This window comes from Nycticebus coucang, chromosome 10, assembly GCF_027406575.1.
Source record: "Nycticebus coucang isolate mNycCou1 chromosome 10, mNycCou1.pri, whole genome shotgun sequence".
NCBI classification, from domain to species: Eukaryota; Metazoa; Chordata; class Mammalia; order Primates; family Lorisidae; genus Nycticebus; species Nycticebus coucang.
Genome location: NC_069789.1, coordinates 44,469,892 through 44,487,656, shown reverse-complemented (window position 1 = coordinate 44,487,656; position 17,765 = coordinate 44,469,892). Strand labels below are relative to the sequence as shown.

The 17,765-nt window shown below is 40.9% G+C and overlaps 1 protein-coding gene across 5 annotated transcripts in view; it reads right to left on the bottom strand.

Annotated features, from left to right (window-relative positions):
• The window catches only part of ESRRG (estrogen related receptor gamma), a 660,395-nt gene that overhangs the window by 597,687 nt on the left and 44,943 nt on the right, over positions 1-17,765 (bottom strand). For 2 of the 5 annotated variants that reach the window (XM_053607440.1, XM_053607447.1), the window contains exon 1: positions 17,123-17,230. The exons of 1 other annotated variant lie outside the window; for it this stretch is intronic. The gene's annotated coding sequence lies outside the window, so the exon portion shown is untranslated. Of the gene's footprint in view, positions 1-16,178; positions 16,318-16,457; positions 16,553-17,122; positions 17,231-17,765 lie in introns of those variants that run through there. 2 more of the 5 variants (XM_053607441.1, XM_053607442.1) reach the window with 2 other exon arrangements.

The following is a 17,765-nucleotide window of genomic DNA, read 5'->3' as shown; positions in this document are numbered from 1 at the left end:
TTTGAACCAGACCCACATAATTCTTTCAAGCAATCCCTTTAGGATAGTCTTACCATCTCCTACATGGGATTATTTTTTCTCCTAGGATATAAAAATCTTTCTTTTGTGGTCTATTCACTAGAAGGCAGAAGCTCTCAAAAAAATGTGCTAACTTGGGAATCAGAAATCCAAAGTTCCACCCCTGATTTCGCAACTCACAAGCTACGACTTTGGATAGTTTGTTTATCTAACAAAATGAAGAGGTTTAGCTCTAACTGTCTACACTCTCGGACTTCCCTAGAAATACTAGACACCCATTGAGATTCCTGTGACATCAGTTCTAATCACAGGCTTTTTCTCTGCCCGTAGAAGAGAAGATTATGGAGAGAAACCCAGGGCACTGGTGCACATGTTAACTGAACCATCAGACAGGGTGGTTAAGGAGAAGGTTGGCTGCAAAGTGTGAGAAAGTCTTTCACCTTGCAGCTGTCCCTGCCCGAACAGAAACATGAATAAACAAGAGTCTCTCTCTAGAGATCTCTGCTGGCACCTTGTCTTCATTCCTTTCCAAAAAGAAAAATTTAGATCCTTGTGAAGAATGTATTGTCTTCTACGTGCAACTGCCAAAAACCCAACTGTAGGCAAAATCCATCCGACAGATCCCTTAACGGCTTTGATTCAGTTCTTGAAGGAGATTAGTGGCTGGAAGGTCACAGAGGAGCCATCCTGCTGCACAGTGCAGCTTGGGGTTTCAAAGCTCTCACTACTGAGGGAATCTCCATGCTTGATGCCCCTTCTCTCCATGCCGTTAAATCAATGAATCAACAAATAGTTACAGAGCGAGGCTTCCCTGGGGTCTGCGGGTCACTTCAGATGTGGCCCTCCAGTTCAATAGCAAGAGAAAGAAAAACAGATTTTTCTGACTCCTCTGAAAGCTTCCATTTATAAAACCAGAGCTGGCATCAAAAGACTGTGGGTCTCCAGTCTCTCTTTTTCCCTTCTCTGAATCTTCTGATTCACAAAGAAAAAAGAAATGCTCTGTAGCTGGGAGAATATATAAGAGAAGGAAGGACAGAATGAAAGAAGGAAGGAAGTGAGGGAGGGACAGAAGGAGGGAGGAAAGGAATGAGGGAAGGAGATCCTTAGATTTCAAGAAGGTCAAAGGACGCAGTAAACATACGGACAATATTCCCAAGAAATGCCTCTTTCGTAGCATATAACTCTGTACTCACTCGCCTGTTAATAATTACTGCTCTTGAAAGAGGGACGGAGGGAGGGGGCTGGGGCCTTGGTGTGTGTCACACTTTATGGGGGCAAGACATGATTGCAAGAGGGACTTTACCTAACAATTGCAATCAGTGTAACCTGGCTTATTGTACCCTCAATGAATCCCCAACAATAAAATAAATAAATAAATATTAAAAAAATAATAATTACTGTTCTTTAGCATATGTGATTATCTTTGAGACTGACCAGTGACCACTACTTTTAAGCTTTTGGAACTGGTATAAATATGAATGTCTTATACTTTTAAGTGTCCTTCTGCCCTTAACTCTAGCAATAGAGTCATACAAAAATATGCACATAGCCTAAATACCCATAGTATCAGCAATCCTAATTAAAAAAAAAAAAATCTTAGTTTTCCTAAATAATTTGCATGAACATGAAAAAATTTACAAAATATTACTTTTGGCTCTTAAAAATATTGCATAAAAGAACTATACTCTGCTACAAAATGAATCACCACCTCCCTGTGATAAGTTACTGCAGTGTCTACGTGACACTAGAACAGGATCAAACTCTGATGTGAATATTTTCCTTTTCCGGCCAGTACATGGGGCAGGATTCACTTAACTGTATTTTTCCTCAATCAAAATTACAGTCCTCTAGGGCCAGGCACGGTGGCTCATGCCTGTAATCCTAGCTCTGGGAGGCTAAGGCAAATGGACAGCTTGAGCTCGGGAGTTGCAGACCAGCCAGAGCAAGAGCGAGACCCCCTCTGTACTAAAAATAGAAAAACTAGCCAGGCATTGTGGCAGGTGCCTGTAGTCCCAGCTACTTGGGAGACTTAGGCAAGAGGATTTCTCAAGCTCAAGAGTTTGAGGTTGCTGTGAACTATGATGCCACAGCACTCTACCAAGGGCAACAAAAAAATGAGACAGTGTCTGAAAACAAAACAAAATAACATATATATATATTTATATATATATAGTCCTCCCTCAGTGTATTCAGGGGACTGGTTCCAGGGCCCCTCATATACTCAAATCTGTGTGTGCTCAAGTCCCACCCTCAGCCCTGCAGAATCCATGTATATGAAAAGTTGGTCCTCAGACTATGCGGGTTTTGCATCAGCAAGTATTGTAGTTTCGATCAACTTTATGTTGAAAACACTGTGTATATTTGAACACTTGCTGTTCAGACCCAATCTAATACCCTAGGTCAAGTATAATGAAATCAACAACAATTTAATGAGCATTTACTATGCCACATGTGGCTCTATTTTCTATACAGAATCTCAAGTAACCCATTTAGCCACCAGTTGGTAAACACTATTATCCTCAACCTACAGTTGAGGACATGGAAGGTCAGAGAGGTGAAGTCACTTTCCTTAAAGTCTTAAACACAGTCAGGTTCAGAGCAAAGACTCTAACCCATGTCTGCCTCCAAAGATCAGACCACTCTATAGCTAACACTTGGAGAAGCAAAATGTACTTTTATTATAATTTACCCAAAACCTCACTTGAACTTGCTCTTCATACAGCTGCTTTAAATTGCTCTTCCCCCCTCAGCCCAATATTAATTGCTTCTTTCATCTCTTTTTGATAAGCATAGCTGGTATTAGAAGAGCAAACAAACCATGAGACCACAGCCTTAACCATGACATTCTAAAGAATGTTTCAGTCTATGCTTGCAATTAAGGCTCGCCAACATCTCAAAAAGACCGATGTTAAAAAAGAAAAAAGAAAGCTTATATAAGTATTATGCTAATACCTGGCACTTACAGTTCTAAACAAAGAGTTTGCTAGACAAAATCTGAGTGTATGTAGAAAGAGTTAATGGTTTTATATTTTACTGAGCTTCTAAATCATAACCCTCATAATATTTCATGTACCAACTGGTTATATCGCAGGGGAGGTAATAATAGAAAAATACACACCTGAAATTCTAGAATTTAGTACAACATCTGTATGTGCGCACATAAATAGTGTGTGTGCGTGTGCAATTATGCATTTATTCAGAAGAACATATATGTTAAAAAGAGGTAAAAATATAAATGCATTATCTGTGTGTGGAAGGGGTGTGGATGGAGAAACCAGATCAGGTCTATTTCTCCTTGAGACACAACATGCCCAGACAGAGGCCTTTGCTTAAAGTGCCCACAGTTGTTTGAGACTGTGGCTCGGAGCACCTTCATTCCTGCATACAGTGTGCACTGACGGGGTCCCCCTCCCAGTCTGGATAAAGACACAGCTGGGTCCCTCTCCCAGTCTGGATAAAGACACAGCTGTGCCTCTAAGTGCTCCTCCCATCCTCAACTTCTCTTACTAGAGCTCTTCCTTTGACCTCCTCTTAATAAGCATAACTGACGACAGTGCACCAAACAAAGCATGGGGTTAGCACTTAATACAGGTAGAATCTGCTCATTTTTCTGGGTTTGGAGGCAAACGTATGCACGCAAGCATTTACACATACAGAAACCACCTCTACCAGAGAAATGCAAATGTTATTGTAAAGCATAGTCCTGTAGAACTCACAAAGGTCTGGGCAGATGAAAACCCTGAGGTCAGGGACAGCGCTTGCCGCTCAACCTATCTGCATGTGTTTATTACCACACTGCAGAAATTACGTCTAAAGCAAGTAACAGTTTTCAGAAAGACCAAGGTGATGAATTCATCCAGAGACTTAGGAAGGAAGAGAAAAAGATAGCTGTACCATTTAAAAGCTAAGAAACATAAGACCTATTCCCTCTGGAGTCCAGGCTTGAGAACTTCTAGGACGCAATTAACATGACCTTCCATAAAGGAAACCTGAAATACACAGACTTCCTTTCTGTTTCCAAAATAAAGGTACTTACCAGTGAAAATCCACAAGTCATCACACTTTGCCCAGAATTACACTGGCCGCCCTTCCCGATGGAAGCGCAGAGTGGGACCTGCCAAGTTTGTGGAGATGCCTACTGGGGCTGACTAGGAACAGGTAGAGGGGGACAAGTGGGGAGAAAAGAAAGACTTTCCCTTTAAAACTGAACAGAAGCTGATACCAAATCACATGACCTTTTACCGTAATTTCTATTAAAATCATTTCATGTCTGGTTGCCTCTGCTCTCCTGGCTCATTTGTATTGTTTACAACAAGTCATTGCACTGGCAGTTAGTGGTGGCTGAATCCATGGTTACCCGTTTTTACATTCACTAGTTAAATGGAATGCAGCTCTCTGCTGTGGGTTTCAGGGAGCAAGCTCTTAAAAAACCACAATCCAGCTATCAATCAGACTAATCTGAGAGAAATTAATCTTATAAACATAAGTATTGTTGCATATTAAATATTGATAGAAAGGGGGCACAGGCTTTCATGGGTTGGAGTTATAAAAGTGGACAAGCAGAGATTGGACTTAGAAGCCTCGGTGGTCGGTCTGTGGTCTCCATCTGACAGCCGTTCACGTTGTGCATCTAAAAAGCTTTCAAGGGTAATACGACCACCCTTGAAAACAAATCCACCACCTTCCAAAATTCCGTGAGCACTTATATTACCTGAATGTCCTTAGACTCCAGAGAGTGCCTAAATGCAGGTTTAACCAGACTGCAACCCCAACAAAGTAACTTAGATACACACAAGACACTAATATACCAAACAGACAGCACTGGGTAGGATTCAATTAAGACAAAACCTCGGTGGAATGCTCTTTATGAGTAAATTAAAACTGCAAACTAGTATGTTTTAATGAGAGCAAGAACGATACAAATTCATTCTATTACCCATAGAATTTATATGGTTAATTCTTTAAAATCATTCCCACGCTAACTTGTTTGTCAAGATGGACATGACCAACAATTATAATGCTTAATAAAAATTTAGAAGTTTTATAGTTTAATGCCCACAGTAATTGTCCCACAAGTCACATCTAAATGCTAAATGAGAACAGCAAGTAGTTAAAGCTAACATATTACAACCCCATCTACTGCAAAGTCACTGTATCAGAAGCTAGAATTGATTTGTTTCCTCAGAACGAATTGAAAATGAATGTAACATAACGTCAGAAAAATCCCTCCTGCACCGCTAATCGAATATTGTATAATGGTTGATTACAGCTTTGCCCTGTGCTATTGCTGCCTAAATCATACATACTTACACGTTCTAGGTTCTTCCAAGAGTTTGGTGCAGTTTCAAGGACAAATGTCTTAAGGAAGCCTCTCTACTGTGCAGCAGGGAGCCTAGCTCAGGTCTGATGACAAGAGCACGGTGCTAAATCTGACAACAGAGAAGGAAACTTCCTGTGTGAAGAGATCTTGGAAAGTCTCGGGGTGAAAAAGGCTGCTTTGAATGTGCTGCTTGATTTGCTCCCTGGTTGTGTACACACAGTAGCAGCTGATCTGTGTTTGCAGCCCTGCAGAAAGGAACCTTTACTGAAAACCAATGGCATCACATTTCAGCAGAGCTGGTGCCAAGTGCTAGAGAGCAGAGCAACCTTTGACAACTTCACACAATTCCACCCAGCAGACTCAACACCCCTCAGGGAGGAGCGTGGAGAGTGTCTCCCCACCAGGTTTCATCTCAGGTATGTGAGCACAGCACCTGGGAAGCCACATGCTGTGACCAGCTGAATGTTTTGTATCCCTTGGAACTTACCTTAAATATAGCATCTGTATCTGCTCTCCTGACCATCTACGTACTATAAATTTCACAGAATTTTTTAAATGAATCCTAACTTTTTTTTTTTTTTGCAGTTTTTGGCCGGGGCTGGGTTTGAACCCACCACCTCAGGTATATGGGGCCAGCGCCCTACTCCTTTGAGCCACAGGTGCCGCCCAAATGAATCCTAATTTTTAAAACCACATTTCCTTCTGTTTCTCATAGAAACCTTAGATGTTCCTCCGAAATAAACTGAAGGAAAAATAGTAGGGGATTCAGTAATGCAGTATTAACTTCTATATAAAGCCTCCAGATTCAGAGACTGGAGTTTTGAAATCACTGTGTTGTTATCAGGGCCATTTTAGTACTGTTCATTAGAAACTTGGGAGTGACTGGAAAACTTCCCTGCAATAGAACCGACTATTATAATGAAGCCCTGAGGAACACAAAATATGCTGTTCCAAAGGAGAATCACCTTCTCTGTTATCACCTTTAATATGGAAGAGAGAGAACAATCTGGACCCTACCAACTCTAGGAGTGGAAGTTAAGAGACAGTGAGACACAGCCAGCGAGAGACAGAAACAGGGGCTGGGGGAGGCTGCTGCTGGCTCTAACCAAGTTAATCCACGTCACTGGTTAACCACTTCATTATCTGAGTTCCTGGAAGCCCTTCCTTTCTCTCTATCGCTATGACAAGTCTAGGTTATGGTATATTACATGGTATTTCTCACTATCGTGCATCTTACTTCCAAGAGCAGAAATCAGAACAGACAGATTAACAAAAGACCACATTAAACTATATCAGGCAGCTCAGGGAAGTGTTCTTCTATTTACCTGAAAGCCAGCCCAGGAGCTGCCCAGGCAACTGGTGAATTATCCAAGGTCTTTGCTTTTCATTTTGGCCACACTATTATTGTTCAGGAACAATGATAATTCCCTTACATCTGAGCGCCCACAGAACGCAATGAAGAGTCTGGGCACTGCGGCCAGATAGACTGAGCATCCTCTTCCAACTCTACCACACTCTACCCATAGGAGGTTGGGAGCTGCTTAAAACCTCTGAACTTTTATTTCCTCATCTGTGAAATGAAGACAATAAAGATACCACACACAAAAAAATGTATGTGAATATTTAAAGGGTGGCATGTGTCTCTTACCTGCCCTGCATGCATTTACAAACCTTTACTGAGCCTCCTCTCAGAGCCGGCCACAGTGCCAGACACGGTGGCGGGGGGCACAAAGTCAGTGAAGACTTGGTCCCTACCTTCAAGTACACTTCCACACGTGCTACCCCTTCCCCCCTCCCTTTCCATAATTTGTGTCATCTCTATCATAAAGCATAAAAACACTTCCAGGCTCAGCACCTGTAACTCAGCAGCTAGGGCACCAGCCACATACAATGGAGCTGGTGGGTTCAAAGCCCGCCCGGGCCTGCCAAACAGCAACGACAACTACAACAACAACAAAATAGCTGGGCGTTGTAGCAGGTGTCTGTAGTCCCAGCTACTCAGGAGGCTGAGGCAAGAATCGCTTAAGCCTAAGAGTTTGGGGTTGCTGTGAGCTGTGACGCCATAGCACTCTACCCAGGGCAACATTGTGAGACTCTGTCTCAAACCCCCCCCCCAAAAAAAAAACACTTCCAAAAGATTTGTTGCATCTGATCCTTGCAGCAATCCTATGAGATAGATGAAGCTGTGCCCAATTTACAAATGATAAGACTTTGGCTTAAATAGGGGAGACTCACACAGTAAACTGCAGCCTGACCATCTGATTCTGTCACATACTCTCTAAAGTGTGCAAATGATTTGGCTATGTAGCTTTCAGTTTTGCATATTATACTATTATCATTAATAGCTTCAGGTGTATATACTGTACTTCCCTTTAAGTCCCTTAAAAACTATATCTTAAAACTGTTTTGTACTCCCTAGCAGACCTAGCATGATGTTAAAACAAATTATGTGTTGGATAAATTTTCCTAAATTGAAAAGAAGGTCATGTTGGGTAATTTTCCTGCCCACGATCAACCTCATAGAACACCGGAACCCGTCAAGGAAGGATGGTGTGGAGGTTACTTGTGCTATCTTTATCATTACTTTCAAAGAATTCTACACATCAAAGTGCTTAACACTGATTGCCAATTAAACTCCCCGATGATTTTTTAAAATTATTTGTTTCACACATTCTGAACATTGGAGCCCTAATGAATTTTGCTAAGTGTGAATAAATATTTACTGTTAAGTCCAAATTTAACCAAGACATCTCTTGATTTCTGGGTTCACTCCAGTTTTATGTTTAACAGATCACAAAATATAGAGTTCTCTTGATCACTGTCTTTATCAATCGGAGAAGAGTATATACCAATCTCAGTTAAAATCTGTTTTTTATATATATAGGTATACAACCACCTCAAATTTCTTGAATAATTGTTGATCTACTGTTTCATTTTATGCCTTGAAATGTAGTCCATTTCTGATGGAAGAATTGGTTAGACATCTACCAGTGAATCATCCACAAAAATATTCTTTTTTTTTGAGTCTCACTATGTCGCCCTTGGTACAATGCCATGGCATCACAGCTCTAAGCAATTCTCTTGCCTCAGCTTCCCAAGTAGCTGGGACTACAGGTGCCTGTCACAACGCCAGGCTATTTTTTTTTTTTTTACTGTTGCAGTTGTCATTGTCGTTTAGCAGGCCTGGGCCAGGTTTGAACCAGCCAGCAGGCCTGGGCCAGGTTTGAACCAGCCTGCCTTAGTGTATGTGGCCCACGCCCTAACTACTGAATGGCAGGTACCAAGCCCACAAAAATATTCTTTTTTTTTTTTTTTGGCAGTTTTTGGCCAGGGCCGGGTTTGAACCCGCCACCTCCAGTATATGGGGTCGGCGCCCTACTCCTTTGAGCCACAGGTGCCGCCCACCACAAAAATATTCTTAAAAGAGATCTGTACAGTATCTGAACCTTGAGCTCAACTGATATATTACATCCTTCTAATGTTATCCTGATATCTTTTTAAAGTGGAATTTATGTTATTATATACAGGTGTTCACTGTCAAACAACGATGGCTTCAGCCTTAGCAACAATCCAAGAAATTTAGATTAATATCACTGTATTGATAAAAGTACAAATGACAGGCAATGTTTGAGACAAAGAAAACAATGACTAGATACATTGTTTTTGTTTCCAAAGTCATTCACTTGTTTATCTAGCCAAGCTGTGGCCATCTGTAAGGGAAAGTAAATATTCTCCACCACTGGCACTGATACATGAGAATTAGCAGGCTTGCTAACATCGTCTATATTCAACTGCCCAGCTGCATACTATTTCCTGCTTCCTCCCTAAATAAAGTCATATGCAAAGCACCTACCACAGAACTTGCTCCATAGCAGACGAGACATGTGCCAACCAAACACCGCTGTGGACCTAAACAAGTTCACCTCAGAGCAGCCAGAGCAGATCGGCACAGAGAACTGGTTGACCCAATGACTCTTCTTCACCACCGAAAACTAAATAGCTTTACAGTTTATAAGCACTTCTGTACCTGAGAGTCTCACTGAGTTCTCACGACCATCTTGAGAAGGGATGATCCTTTTGTTATGCACATTTTTACAAAGGAGAGTGGTTCAGATAATTAAATAATTTCTCAAAATCATACAGCAGTTAAGTGGCTTGCAGACATTCTGAAATGAGAGCTGTAATTCCAAAGCTTTTCCACATAACACACTGCACTTTCCCTTCAGGGGATATTTGCACATATTAGTTTACCTCTTTTTCCTTTTGGCTTTACTTCCCATAGCACAGTTAAATACAGACCAGGCTACTTCTCTCTCACACACACACAAACACACATCCCTCACCCTCTTCTACCTCCAACAAGCTTTCCATTTTTTCTTCTCTCACATCTTAACCAACTACTTCAGAGAATAATTTTTTCTATTTCCATTTTTTCTCCCCCCCATTCAGTGAATCTGGGTGTCAAGAAAAACAAATCTAATTCGTGATAAACTTGGAGGTAGTGCCAACACTTCACTATGTCAAAGGAAATAAAAAAGCCATACACTTTGTAACTAGTCTTTAAAAATCCTGCAGGTTTCTAAAAATCCCTTTCCGATCCTCTGCAATAGTTTCCATCCATCTTTTAAACTTCCAGTTAGATGTGCATTCTCTTCAACATCAACCTTCTGGGTCTAAACAAATGATGAACTATCGTTCAGGTTTACTGCCTTTATATTGTAACGTAATATAACTGTTCTTTATATATTGTTCATCACTGTTAATACAATAGTTCAGTCTAATATGTAACAACAGGTTTTATGGTGTATACTAAGAAAGTTAATAGCATTTAAGTTTGTTTCTGTGGAAAACATAAAAGTGTTTTGAATACCTGATAACTGACCTACAATGGAAAATTTTTAATGCACACCTGACTATCTACATTTCATAAGGCTTTCATTTCAAATCATGGAACCTAAATTCAATTATTAATCTATATACTAATATTTCTAGCCATTACAAAAGGCCATACAGTAAGTAATAAGTTTACAAAATAGAAATAAATGTGAGCATGATTAATTGGTTGATTCATTATTAATTAGTCACTTAACTCAGAATCACAGGAGCAAAGTAAGTTAGAGATCAGGGGGTCAAACCCTTTTATTTTTAGAAATGGAGAATCAAAGGTTCACTCCTGTTCTCTGATGAACCGGGTAAGTAGATCATACTACAAACTCTGCTTAGCACCCTTCTGACTGACCTTTAGCTGGAGACCAAAGTTCAGTAGCATACACATTAGCTATAAAGAACAATTTTCTAACTTTGAAGGTGATTGTTCTAAAGGATCATCGGGTATAATGTCCCAATCCTGCAACCTTGGGAAAATAAATGTTCATACTAAATAGGAAATGAATTTCTAATAACTGAATTAAACTGTTCATCTAAATAGCCAACTTCAGATTTCTCTCCACACATAATAACTTGGAAAAATATATAGCCTGTGTTTACTATAGTACTATAGCTACAGTCTCTAAGAAGAGCTATAACTCGCTAACAATTTTCCTGATTTATGTTTGAAAACATGCAGGGCATGAAATGATTTCTGCAACCTTACATTTTCCTCAAGAACACTGGTGAGCAGAAGATATATTCCAAAAATCATGTGGGATTACTTGTTACATCTCCTTTTTTTACAGAAATATATGATAAGCAATTATACATATTCCTCCAAAAAAACCAGTTATTAGTTTTTTTTCCCATTAAGGGAGGAAAAAAGAAAAAAGAAAGAAAGAGAAAGAAGAAGAAAGAATGAAGAAATGAGGGAAATCTGACAAAAGAATCTATTTTCATATAATGCTAACATTGCACAAAGTGAGTGCCTTAAGTGAGAAAGTGCACTTAAAAATATAAATATTCTTATAAAGAACATTTTATGGATAATGTATGGTTATAAACTGTAACCCACTGTACAAATGTTAGTTATTCTTGTTGGGAGTATTTAACATATATGGAAATTTGCTTCATAATCTATAACTGTGCTAATAAAAATAGGTATTCATGAATATAAATTATATTGGTCATAAAATCAGCCTTATTAATCTAATATATCTTTTTTTTGTTTTGTTTTGTTTTTTTTTTTTGGCCGGGGCTGGGTTTGAACCCGCCACCTCCGGCATAATCTAATATATCTTAAAGACCAAATTTAAATGACTCACTCTGGTAACACAGATAAATGGAAAACACTGTTTATCTTAATAAATAAGCATCCATCAGAATAGGAATGCAAAAGTTTTGCTATCCTTCACCTAACGTTAGCATCTTCATTTTAAATCTTCAAAAACATTAAGAAATCACTGTCAGATGTGGATATTTTCTACTTTAAAAAAATGTGTTTGTATAAAGGAAGTAAACTAAGCAAATTGTTTAATTAGCATCCTTTTAAGTGCTCAATCCAGGTTATTTACTTAGATGTGCCATCAAAAATAACCATAAGTGATCATAAGTAAATAAAATATCTCTGCTCTCCAGTGTCTTACATTTGATCATAACGTTTCCAGACACATTCAACTCCTGTGACAGTAAATATGGTCATTATTACATTTAAATAAACAAAGTTATCTTTCATACTAAAAATATAAATAAGAACTTGATTTAAAACTATAAATGATTCTTCGCAACTACAGGTATTATCAAGCGTAATGTTATAAATACACTATTAAATACCTGTACAAAGAGTACAGGTCCAAGAGACATGGGAGGTGGGATTTATACCCAAGTGAGTGAAGGAGGTACGCTAAGGGAGGAATAGCCTTTCACAACTGGAAATAATCAACATTTAGTAAATGAATAGTGTCTAATGTCCAAGAAAAAGAAAATTTCCCTTTCTATTGGATAAAGGCACATGGAGTATTATCACAGGAATTTTTTTTGTACTCAGGAACACAATGTCGGGAATTGTAACTTAAAGATTTGCGAGGATTTTTCCAGTTCCTTGAATCTGAGAGGGTCTAGGATCATAAGCCTGTGTGCATTGACATTCTACTGCAGTAGACTATATTCCTTTCTGCAATCATCTCTTAAAAAAAGGCTCCAAGGGCGCTGGCTCTTCTTTTTAGCTACTACCACTGATGCCATCATAAAGTGGTATTATAAATACGATTCAAAATAATCTAAAGATTGTTCTGTAGAAAGATCCTTAAACTCGCCTCTAGCACCCTCACCCCATCCACCAGCATGGGGAGAACACAGAGGACTTACTCACAATTCCCTGCTGGGATTCCTAAGGCCCACTTACTCTGTAGGATGGCAGGGCTAACCTAAAAACTGAGTTGCAAAACTGTATTATTTCACAGCTTTAAAAAACTGACAACAAAGTGATAAAAGAAAACTTCATTTTCATAAGAAGCCCCAACATTATTTTGACTTTAAAAGGATACTTTAAGTAAATTTAAAACACATGATGTTATGAAACTTGGTAATCATAACTTCAAAATGACAGATTCCATTGTTCATGGAGACTCCGTACCAGTGGTTCAATTGAAAGATTCACCAACTGCTCCCCAGAGAAAAGTGGAGATCTGCATTTAAATAGAGATATAATATTTCCAAACACAGAGTCCCTGGAAGGCAGATACTGTCAAGGTTTCTTAGTGAGAATAACTAGAATTGTGCGTATTAGGTAGATCTCAATTCTGTAGCTATCCCCATTTCAGAGGGCTCAGGCAATTTCCATAATATTCTTTTCCCTCTATGCTGTCTTCATAATATTTGTCCCAAAAAGTTAAAATGAAACCTTCCTCCATAGCAAAGTCTTCACGTTAAGCAACAAGCAATTACTACCATCCATATCATTTCTGATGTGTACAGAAAAAGACCACAGAAGATAGCTTGGCCAGAAATGTTAAATAATTGAAGAGTATAATGACTTAATAGAGTAGTAAGCTTAGTTTACAATGCAGCCAATTTAAAACCATAAAAATACTGTGTAAAAATTTTATCTTGTGGTTGACCATTACATATCCTATCTATTATTCAAAAGTATCTCAACAGTGTTTTTCTTCATTAATGTGGCTTTTGGCATTTCCCTCAAAATCTTTCTACTCCCACAGTTTTCCAACAATTTTGAAACAAAGACAAAACAGTTCTGTATTACATCACAAATTCCCTTTCCTAGGATAATGAGATCTTCAATGTCTAATCGGAACCAATCTCGCAGCTCAATCTGTAAGACATAATTTAACCTCCTCAGATTTGATCTGTTTTGTATTTAACAGAGCCAGACGCACAAGACATTAAAAAAAAAAAAACTAAAACTACTAGTATTGACAGATCTGTAAACAAAAGGGGTTCATAAATAACCCCCTTTACTATGACAAACACATCCAGAGATTTGTTGGTATTTGAAAATGTCATGGGGCATCAGAAAAGTTTTACCTTAAATGCTCAGCTAAGGTACATAAGATATCTGGGAAGAAGAAAAAAGAGACACTTAGGATCAATTTTAAACACAGGCCCATTAGGTCTGGCAGGCTCTTGCTAAAATTCTAGCTGCAACCAAAATGTCTCTATAAACAAGGTTACTGAGAATAGTTTCACATACTCTTCTGAGCAACCAATTCCTAGGAGCTCTTCAGCTGTCTGTGTGGTTAGTTATATCTTATCTTGCTGTGCTGGCATTCCCCCACTGATTCAAATTCAGAACTCAAAATGAAAGATGGAATATCTTGAAGATCTCTTAATACTGAAATATTGTTGCAGTAATAAGTGGTGCTCAGTTGGAGATGGGAACATGGTACTCTCTTGGTTACCTTTTAATTTCTGGAAAAATTGCACAGAAAAAATTGAGCAGCACACACAGAAATCTACCCAATTGATCTGCTCTAGTTTGGTGAAGCACCACCCATCAGGAGTTCCCCCCATCAGGAGCTCCCTTGGCTCCCCAGGCAATTCCTGGGTAAGAAGGCCAGCTAGGCAGGTCTCAGCGCATACCATGCATGGAGACTTAAATGCTACTTTGATTTATTAAAGAAAAGGAGCCATCTTTTATCTATATTCATCACTTCAGTCAATGGACAGTTTTATGTGCTATATGATACCATTCTCAATACACACGCTTTTAATTCTATGTAATGCAAGTTTAAAGAGTTGTGAGAATTGTTTCAATAAAAATAACAAAGCCATGTATAACAGACAAATGTATGCTTAAAAGATCACCTAGGCCTTTTTCATTCTATGCTTAATTCTTTTCATACGTGGAGGGGAAAAAAAGCTCAAAATGTCACTTTATCTCCATAAGTGTTTTCATGTACTCTCTGTCAGGCATTCCTCAGCTCAAATTTGAGAACCGTTCAAATTTCCCTCTCTTTCCCACAATGACAGAACTGTTTCTCAGGTTGGTTAACTCATTTCGATAACATCAAATCTGTTGGACAAGAGGGTCAGAGGGGGACCCCTGAAACCACTCCCCAAACCCATTTCCCCGGCCTCCTCTCTAAAACCTTCCTGACTCTCTTCCCTCCTGCTTCTGACTTTGGGCATTTTCCAAGCATACTCCCCTATTTGGTCTTTGGGCACCGTGAGAAACAACGGAGAGTTTCTCTTCAAAACTAAACCAAGTCACTCAGCTGCTCGGAAACACACTTCACAACATCCGCAGTTCTCTAGATCTTGACTTAAAGTATTAAGCAGGCGTGTTTTGAAAGTAGTAGGAGGTCATATGGACCTAACAGCTTCTCTTAACCCACATGCAGAGAATTTTTCTTCTTATTTTTTTTTTTACTTCTCTTTAAAAAAGGGGAGAGAGGGTGCTATTTTCAACATTGTTCTCTCCTTTATGTTAGCAAAATCATTTGCTTTCTGTGTGTGTCTGTGCCTTATTGCACGGTCACTGGTTCTGGTACTACAACACAAACATAGCAAACGTGCTTCCCTCACATAAGCAGACCCATGTGGCAATTCACAACGCACCCGAAGCAAGCACAAAATAAACACATACATAATCGCTCCACAGCACTGAGGCATTGGTGGGGGGGGGGGGTCTCCAGGCCCTTCCGGACTCTTTCAGAATTGCTCGTTAAGATTCTGAAAGGGGGAGGGGTGCAATTAGGAAAAGGTTGCCGGAAGGAAAGAGGAGGGGAGGAGGGGAGCTTTGCCCTCCGTGTCTTTCTCCGAGACTCCCTTCTCCAAACAAGGGGTGGGGAGCTGGGGGGGTGTCTGTCCTGCAGACGCTCTGACAGACTTGAGGGGTAGAAGAAGGTAGGTGGTTTGAAATACTTCAATGATGGTCGGGTCACCTCCTTGTAACTTCAGCGATTCCCTCGGTAAGGTGAAAGGGCTGGGGAGACTAGGAGGGGAGAGGCGTAGAGGACAGGAGGGTGACACCTAGGACTACAGCAGCAGCGACCAACAGAAGGCTCTTCCAGCCCAAGACAGCAGTCCTCAACTCCTGGCACCACCCTGTCCCCAACGACCCCGATCCCCTCTGCCCCAACCCCTCCCTCCCAGTGCCCTAACTCTGCCCTCACGCTTTGCCACTTTACCAAGCACTGAAGTCTCTATCCGGGAAGGGGGAGGGGAGGGGTGTTTAAAGAACAAATCTAATTGCAATTAGAATTTATCTGTGTCTCCAGCACACACGCTGACAGTTTTGCAGTCATGGTAAGGCATGTCTACGGGTGGTGGGCAGTACTTATGGTTGTGTTATTGAGGGAGGGGCTGCTTTTTTTTTTTTTTCAAGAGACTCTAAGCAAGTGAAGGGGGAAGGGGGTAGCAAGATACATTTCAACCAGGACTGCAAATAAAGAATGCCCCAGATGCAAATGTCTGTCTCCAGATGTTGATGATAAGGATTTGGACCAGTTACCTTGGCAGGGTCAGAACTGCAGCAGGTTAATCAGGTGAGTCGTCGGGGATTTTAAAGAAGCCGAAGCCGGTTTCTTTGGCTATGAAAGTCTACAAAAACCCCATGCAGGAACATTGCACATCTTACACACGCCTCCTTTAACTGGGCTCCCGCGACCTCGGCAGGCGAGGGGGTGCTGGCCGGCCCGCCAGCGGCAAGGACACGGGCCCCCGCTCGGCCCCCGCGGGCGCGGGGCCGGCCTGGCCCCGGGGTCCGCGTCCCGCGCGGCTGTGCACTCACCGAGCCGGGCTGCGAGGGGCCGAGGGGCGCCCGCGGCTAGCCGGAGCGCCCAGGCGCCTCCCTTTTCTCTTGGTAGCGTCGGTCCGCACTCCCTGTGACCCAGGACGTCATGATGCCTGTCTGTTTTCTCAATGATAACTTGGCAGAAGAAGAGAGAGGCTGCCAGGTTCTCCTCGGGTGGTTACGTGGTATGTGCACGTTTCTGTTTGCATGTTTCTCTCTCTTTTTAAAAATAAATATCTATATTTTTTAAAAAAAAATTTCCGGCACTGTCCTGATTTGATTGCATTATTGCGTTTGCATAATTGACGCCTCTGGGTGTGTATATATGTGTGTATGTGCCTGTGATTTCTTTTTCCCCTTTAAATCCTGCTGCTCCTGCCTCCACCGCAGCCGCTGCAAACGGAAAGCCAGCGTGCGTTCATCTTTTGTCTTTCATTTTACCTTCAGGGTGACATTCAGAGCCAACTGCTCCCTTTTGACCGTCGCCAATCCCCGCCTGGGCAAAATAAATTTGAAAAACGTGGCGGGGGAGGGGAAAGAAGAGCCCCCCACCCCCCTACCCCAATGGGCCTGAACGTTGCGTTTCGACTCCTTCAATGACCAGATACCAAAACTACCGACCCACCTCCCAACCCTGAAAAACCATTTACCCTTCTACCCACCGGGCCCAGGCGGCAAACCGCACCGCTACAGCGCAGAGCATCCACCCGGGCCAGACATGCATGTTGGCGGCTCCACTTGCGGACTCGCATCTCTCAGCTGCATTCCCAGTGTGTAGGCCTCTCACAACTGGAGCTATTTTTGTCTCCCAGAGATGTTCTTTGAAGCCTTTAAAAACTGGGAAGGGGGCAGGGAAGAAAGGGGGGGGAGGAGACCAGGGGAGAAGCCCCAGCCTCACTGTGAGGTTCTCCACAGGCACATCATAAAACTCGGTGTGGGGGGAGGCTTTTGGCATCTGACCCACCAGGGGACTCTGGAAGGGCAGAAAGGGGAAATAGCTTCTCTGACTCCCTCTACAACAGTACAAAAACTTTTTTTTTTAATACAAAAATGTTACTGCTATTTACTGTATTTGTCCTTGTAATTACATTCTCTAGAATCCTTAGGGAAGGTCTCAAGAATAATCCTTAATATTTATTTCTGCAAATGTGAGAAAGCTTTTTTAGATAGTGTGGCCACATAACAGGTGAAGCACAGATCACTTCTTTTTATAATATTTACTTTGTGTTATTTGCACATCATCTGGTACATTTTATGTAACTTGTCTTAATCATAAGATTGTGTATATTACTCACCATGTGTATA